The sequence below is a fragment of the Vulpes lagopus genome, chromosome 6, assembly GCF_018345385.1.
Source record: "Vulpes lagopus strain Blue_001 chromosome 6, ASM1834538v1, whole genome shotgun sequence".
In the NCBI taxonomy this organism is placed as follows: domain Eukaryota; kingdom Metazoa; phylum Chordata; class Mammalia; order Carnivora; family Canidae; genus Vulpes; species Vulpes lagopus.
Window position 1 is genome coordinate 75,410,791 of NC_054829.1, and position 8,399 is coordinate 75,419,189.

The following is an 8,399-nucleotide window of genomic DNA, read 5'->3' on the forward strand; positions in this document are numbered from 1 at the left end:
AAGACCCCGAATAGCCAGGGGAATTTTAAAAAAGAAAACCTTAGCTGGGGGCATCACAATGCCAGATTTCAGGTTGTATTACAAAGCTGTGGTCATCAAGACAGTGTGGTACTGGCACAAAAACAGACACATAGATCAATGGAACAGAATAGAGAACCCAGAAGTGGACCCTGAAATGTACGGTCATCTAATATTCGATAAAGGAGGAAAGACTATCCATTGGAAGAAAGACAGTCTCTTCAATAAATGGTGCTGGGAAAATTGGACATCCACATGCAGAAGAATGAAACTGGACCACTCTCTTTCACCATACACAAAGATAAACTCAAAATGGATGAGAGATCTAAATGTGAGACAAGATTCCATCAAAATCCTAGAGGAGAACACAGGCAACACCCTTTTTGAACTTGGCCACAGTAACTTCTTGCAAGATACATCCACGAAGGCAAAAGAAACAAAAGCAAAAATGAACTATTGGGACTTCATCAAGATAAGAAGCTTTTGCACAGCAAAGGATACAGTCAACAAAACTAAAAGACAACCTACAGAATGGGAGAAGATATTTGCAAATGACATATCAGATAAAGGGCTAGTTTCCAAAATCTATAAAGAACTTATTAAACTCAACCCCAAAGAAACAAACAATCCAGTCATGAAATGGGCAAAAGACATGAAGAGAAATCTCACAGAGGAAGACATGGACATGGCCAACAAGCACATGAGAAAATGCTCTGCATCACTTGCCATCAGGGAAATACAAATCAAAACCACAATGAGATACCACCTCACACCAGTGAGAATGGGGAAAATTAACAAGGCAGGAAACAACAAATGTTGGAGAGGATGCGGAGAAAAGGGAAACCTCTTACACTGTTGGTGGGAATGTGAACTGGTGCAGCCACTCTGGAAAACTGTGTGGAGGTTCCTCAAAGAGTTAAAAATAGACCTGCCCTACGACCCAGCAATTGCACTGTTGGGGATTTACCCCAAAGATTCAGATGCAATGAAACGTCGGGACACCTGCACCCCGATGTTTCTATCAGCAATGGCCACAATAGCCAAACTGTGGAAGGAGCCTCGGTGTCCATCGAAAGATGAATGGATAAAGAAGATGTGGTTTATGTATACAATGGAATATTACTCAGCAATTAGAAACGACAAATACCCACCATTTGCTTCAACGTGGATGGAACTGGAGGGTATTATGCTGAGTGAAATAAGTCAATCGGAGAAGGACAAACAGTGTATGTTCTCATTCATTTGGGGAATATGAATAATAGTGAAAGGGAATATAAAGGGAGGGAAAAGAAATGTTGGGAAATATCAGGAAGGGAGACAGAACATAAAGACTCCTAACTCGGGGAAACGAACTAGGGGTGGTGGAAGGGGAGGAGGGCGGGTGTTGGAGGGGAATGGGTGACGGGCACTGAGGTGGACACTTGACGGGATGAGCACTGGGTGTTTTTCTGTATGTTGGTAAATTAAACACCAATAAAAGTTAATTAAAAAAAATAAAAATGAAGTAAATGCCAATTCTAATTTATATTACTTAAGTATTCAAGTCTATAAAAGTAGGAGGAGGTCTGTGGTCCATTTGTAAATGAGGTTTTCAGATAGTTGGTACAGAACAATAAACTTGCTATTCAGACCACATACAAATGGTTTAGAATGGTGGTCATTTTAATAAGGTAATACTTCTTAATTAAGAAAAATGTGTGTGAAAAAATTTTTAAAAAAAAGAAAAATGTGTGTGGAACAGAAGACTATGAAGGATTTGGGGTCCTTAAGTTAAAGTAAAATAAGTAAAATAAGTTCTTAGAAATCTAAAACAAATACATATTAAGGCAGAGCTGACATTTATTTCCCAGGATGAAGAATGACAACTGGGCCATTTTATTCAAGGAAGTCTATAGGAAATTTTTTTTGGAAAGCTTGTCAATGAGTCAGAATCCTGCTTCTTCAATGGTAGGTGTAGTAGATTTATAGTAGATCCTTTTAGCATTATTGAAAAATAGATTTCTAATTGGATCAGGTGACTAATGTGTCCTGGACTTAAAGAATGCAGAAGTCAGAGGGAAGGGCAAGATGGAGGAAAAGTAGGGTCCCCAAATCACCTGTCCCCACCAAATTACCTAGATTACCTTCAAATAGTCCTCAAAATCTACGAATTCGGCCTGAGATTTAAAGAGAGACCAGCTGGAATGCTACAGTGAGAAGAGTTCCAGCTTCTATCAAGGTAAGAAGACGGGGAAAAAGAAATAAAGAAACAAAAGGCCTCCAAGGGGGAGGGGCCCCGCGAGGAGCCAGGCTGAGGCCGGGGCGAGTGTCCCCAGGACAGGAGAGCCCCGTCCCGGAGGAGCAGGAGCTGCACCAACCTTCCCGGGTGGAAAGGGGCTTGCAGGGAGTTAGAGCAGGACCCAGGAGGGCGGGGATGCCCTCGGGCTCCCGGGGACACCTACAGGCACCTGCACCCCGGGAGAGTGTGCCGAGCTCCCTAAGGGCTGCAGCGCGCATGGCGGGACCCGGAGCAGCTCGGAGGGCCTCGGGCGGCGGCTCCGCGGAGGGGGCTGTGGGGCGGGAGCGTGAATCCAACAGCGGAGGCCCCAGAGCACAGGGCTCTGGGACACAGCCCAGGATCCGGCCTCCCCCGGGACAAGCAGAGGCCGGGAGGGCCCAGGACAGCGAGGACGCTCCTGCCCCGAGCTGAGCAGATCAGCAGCCCCGCCCCGGAGCCCCCAGGCCCTGCAGACAGAGAGCCCCGGAGTTACTGCGGGGGCTGAATCCAGGGCTCCAGAGCTGGCCCCGCCACTGGGGTTGTTCCTCCTGGGGCCTCACGGGGTAAACACCCCCACTGAGCCCTGCACCAGGCAGGGGCAGGCAGCTCCCCCAAGTGCTAACACCTGAAAATCAGCACAACTGGCCCCTCCCACAGAAGACCAGCTAGACGGACCGGTTCCAGGGGAAGTCAAGGGACTTAAAGTATACAGAATCAGAAGATACTCCCCCGTGGTTCCTTCTTTTTTTTTCTTGTTTCTCTTTGATTTTTGTTTGCTTCCCCCACCCTTTTTTCCCCTTTTTTCTCTTTTTCTTTCTCTTTTTCTTCTCTTTTTTTCTTTTTTCTTCCTTTTTTCTTTTTTTCTTTTTCTCTTTTCTTTCCTTCTCTCTCTCAGTTTTTCTCCTTTTCCCAATACAACTTGTTTATGGCTACTCTGCACTGAGCAAAATGACTAGAAGGAAAACTTCACCTCAAAAGAAAGAATCAGAAACAGTCCTCTCTCCCACAGAGTTACAAAATCTGGATTACAATTCAGACTCAGAAAGCCAATTCAGAAGCACGATTAAACAGCTACTGGTAGTTCTAGAAAAAAGCATAAAGGACTGAAGAGACTTCATGACTGCAGAATTTATATCCAACCAGGCAGAAATTAAAAATCAATTGATGAGATGCAATCCAAACTAGAAGTCCTAACAACAAGGGTTAACGAGGTGGAAGAACAAGTGAGTGACATAGAAGACAAGTTGATGGCAAAGAGGGAAACTGAGGAAAAAGAGACAAACAATTAAAAGACCCTGAGGATAGATTAAGGGAAATAAACGACAGCCTGAGGAAGAAAAACCTACATTTAATTGGGGTTCCTGAGGACGCCGAAAGGGACAGAAGGCCAGAATATGTATTTGAACAAATCCTAGCTGAAAACTTTCCTAATCTGGGAATGAAACAGGCATTCAGATCCAGGAAATAGAGAGATCCCCCCCAAAAAAATAATAAAAAGCATTGTACACCTCGACGTCTAATAGTTAAGCTTGCAAATTCCAAAGATAAAGAAAAGAACCCTAAAGCAGTAAGAGACAAGAAATCCCTGATCTTTATGGGGAGGAGTATTAGGGTAACAGCAGACCTCTCCACACAGACCTGGCAGGCCAGAAAGGGCTTGCAGGATATATTCAGTGTCCTAAATGAGAAGAACATGCAACCAAGAATACTTTATCCAACAAGGCTCTCATTCAGAATGGAAGGAGAGATAAAGAGCTTCCAGGAAAGGCAGGAACTGAAAGAATATGTGACCTCCAAACCAGCTCTGCAAGAAATTTTAAGGGGGACTCTTAAAATTTCCCTTTAAGAAGAAGTTCAGTGGAACAATCCACAAAAACAAGGACTGACTAGATATCATGATGACACTAGACTCATATCTTTCAATCGTAACTCTGAACGTGAACGGGCTTAGTGACCCCAGAAAAAGGCACACGATTTCAGACTGTATGAAAAAGCAGGACCCATCTACTTGCTGTCTACAAGAGACTCATTTTAGACAGGACACCTACAGCCTGAAAATAAAAGGTTGGAGGACCATTTACCATTCAAATGGTCCTCAAAAGAAAGCAGGGGTAGCCATCCTTATATCAGAAAAACTAAAATCAACCCCAAAGGCTGTAGTGAGAGATGAAAGGGGACACTATATCATACTGAAAGGATCTATCCAACAAGAGGACTTAACAATCCTCAATATATACGCCCTGTTTGTTGGAGCTCCCAAATATTTAAATCAATTAATAACCAAAGTGAAGAATTACCTGGATAATAATACACTTATACTTGGTGACTTCAATCTAGCTCTTTCTATACTCAATAGTTCTTCTAAACACAACATCTCCAAAGAAATGAGAGCTTTAAATGATACACTGGACCAGATGGATTTCACATATATCTACAGAACTTTACATCCAAACTCAACTGAATACACATTCTTCTCAAGCACACATGGAACTTTCTCCAGAATAGACCACATACTGGGTCACAAATCGGGTCTGAACTGATAACAAATGATTGGGATTGTCCCCTGCATATTCTCAGACCATAATGCCTTGAAATTAGAACTAAATCACAACAAGAAGATTGGAAGGACCTCAAACACGTGGAGATTCAGGACCATCCTGCTAAAAGATGAAAGGGTTAACCAGGAAATTACGGAAGAATTTAAAAGATTCACGGAAACTAATGAGAATGAAGATACAACTGTTCAAAATCTTTGGGATGCAGCAAAAGCAGTCTTAAGGGGGAAATACATTACAATACAAGCATCCATCCAAAAACTGGAAAGAACTCAAATACAAAAGCTAACTTTACACATAAAGGAGCTAGAGGAAAAACAGCAGATAGATCCTACCCCCTGCAGAAAAAGAGAGTTAATAAATATTCGAGCAGAACTCAATGAAATCGAGACTAGAAGAACTGTGGAACATATCAACAGAACCAGGAGTTTGTTCTTTGAAAGAATTAATAAGCTAGATACATCATTAGCCAGCCTTATTAAAAAGAAGAGAGAGAAGACTCAAATTAATAAAATCATGAATGAGAAAGGAGAGATCACTACCAACACCAAGGAAATACAAACGATTTTAAAAACATATTATGAACAGCTGTACGCCAATAAATTAGGCAATCTAGAAGAAATGGACGCATTCCTGGAAAGCCACAAACTACCAAAACTGGAGCAGGAAGAAATAGAAAACCTGAACAGGCCAATAACCAGGGAGGGAATTGAAGCAGTCATCAAAAACCTCCCAAGACACAAGAGTCCAGGGCCAGATGGCTTCCCAGGGGAATTCTATCAAACGTTTAAAGAAGAAATCATACCTATTCTACTAAAGCTGTTTGGAAAGATAGAAAGAGATGGAGTACTTCCAAACTCGTTCTATGAGGCCAGCATCACCTTAATTCCAAAACCGGACAAAGACCCCACCAAAAAGGAGAATTACAAACCAATATCCCTGATGAACATGGATGCAAAAATTCTCAACAAGATACTAGTCAATCGGATCCAACAGTACATTAAGAAAATTATTCACCATGACCAAGTAGGATTTATCCCTGGGATGCAAGGCTAGTTCAACACTTGTAAAACAATCAATGTGATTCATCATAGCAGCAAGAGAAAAACCAAGAACCATTTGATCCTCTCATTAGATGCAGAGAAAGCATTTGACAAAATACAGCATCCATTCCTGATCAAAACTCTTCAGAGTGTAGGGATAGAGGGAACATTCCTTGACATCTTAAAAGCCAAGTATGAAAAGCCCACAGCAAATATCATTCTTAATGGGGAAGCACTGGGAGCCTTTCCCCTAAGATCAGGAACAAGACAGGGATGTCCACTTTCACCACTGCTATTCAACATAGTACTGGAAGTCCTCGCCTCAGCAATAAGACAACAAAAACACATTAAGGCATTCAAATTGGCAAAGAAGGAGTCAAACTCTCCCTCTTTGCCAATGACATGATACTCTACATAGAAAATCCAAAAGCCTCTACCCCAAGATTGCTAGAACTCATACAGCAATTTGGTAGCATGGCAGGATACAAAATCAATGCCAGGAAATCAGTGGCATTTCTATACACTAACAATGAGACTGAATAAAGAGAAATTAAGGAGTCAATGCCATTTACAATTGCTCCCAAAATCATAAGATACCTAGGAATAAACCTAACAAAAGAGGTAAAGGATGTATACCAAAAAACTATAGAACACTTCTGAAAGAAATTGAGGAAGACAGAAAGAGATGGAAAAATATTCCATGCTCATGGATTGGCAGAATTAATATTGTGAAAATGCCAATGTTACACTGAGCAATTTACACGTTTAATGCAATCCCTATCAAAATACCATGGACTTTCTTCAGGGAGTTAGAACAAATTATTTTAAGGATTGTGTGGAATCAGAAAAGACCCCGAATAGCCAGGGGAAGTGTAAAAAGGAAAACCATATTCTGGGGCATCACAATGCCAGATTTCTGGTTGTACTACAAAGCTGTGGTCATCAAGACAGTGTGGTACTGGCAGAAAAACAGACACATAGATCAATGGAACAGAATAGAGAAGCCAGAAGTGGACCCTGAACTTCATGGTCAACTAATATTCGAAAAAGGAGGAAAGACTATCCACTGAAGAAAGTCTCTTTAATAAGTGGTGCTGGGAAAATTGGACATCCACATGCAGAAGAATGAAACTAGACCACTCACTTTCACCATACATAAAGATAAACTCAAAATGTATGAAAGATCTAAATGTGAGACAATAGTCCATCAAAATCCTAGAGGAGACCACAGGCAACACCCTTTTTGAACTCGGCCACCGTAACTTCTTGCAAGATACATCCACGAAGGCAAAGGAAACAAAAGCAAAAATGAACTTTTGGGACTTCATCAAGAAAAGAAGCTTTTGCACAGCAAAGGATACAGTCAACAAAACTAAAAGACAACCTACAGAATGGGAGAAGATATTTTCAATGACGTATCAGATAATGGGCTAGTTTCCAAGACCTATAAAGAACTTATTAAAGTCAACATCATAGAAAGAAACAATCCAATCATGAAATGGCCAAAGACATGAAGAGAAATCTCACAGAGGAAGACATGGACATGGCCAACAGGAACATGGGAAAGTGCTCTGCATCCCTTGCCATCAGGGAAATACAAATCAAAACCACAATGAGATACCACCTCACACCAGTGAGAATGGGGGAAATTAATGAGGCAGGGGACCACAAATGCTGGAGAGGATGCGGAGAAAAGGGAACGCTCTTACACTGTTGGTGGGAATGTGAACTGGTGCAGCCACTCTGGAAAACTGTGTGGAGGTTCCTCAAAGAGTTAAAAAGACTTGCCCTATGACCCAGCAATTGCACTCTTGGGGATTTACCCCAAAGATTCTGATGCGATGAAACGCCGAGACACCTGCACCCTGATGTTTCTAGCAGCAATGTCCACAATAGCCAAACTATGGAAGGAGCGTCGGTGTCCATTGAAAGATGAATGGATAAAGAAGATGTGGTTTATGTATACAATGGTATATTACTCAGCCATTGGAAACGACAAATACCCACCATTTGCTTCAATGTGGATGAAACTGGAGGGTATTATGCTGAGTGAAGTAAGTCAGTTGGAGTAGGACCAACATTGTTCTTATTCATTTGGGGAATATAAATAATAGTGAAAGGGAATATAAGGGAAGGGAGAAGAAATGTGTGGGAAATATCAGAAAGGGAGACAGAACATAAACACTCCTAACCTTGGGAAATGAAGTAGGGGTACTGGAAGGGGAGGATGGCGGGGGGTGGATGTGAATGGGTGACAGGCACTGAGGGGGGCACTTGACCGGATGAGCACTGGGTGCTATTCTGTATGTTGGTAAATTGAACACCAATAAAAAATAAATTTATTATTAAAAAAGATAATAGGAAAGTCGGTTAATTTTTAAAAATCCAATTGTTAAGAATCACATGATCTTGAGCCAAAGTTTAATAAATGTCAGCTTTCAGAAATGGAACCCTCACCCCCATTCCATTTTATTCCCTATATAGTCCAATTAACTTGAGGATGGATGGCATATGTGATTTGGTCAA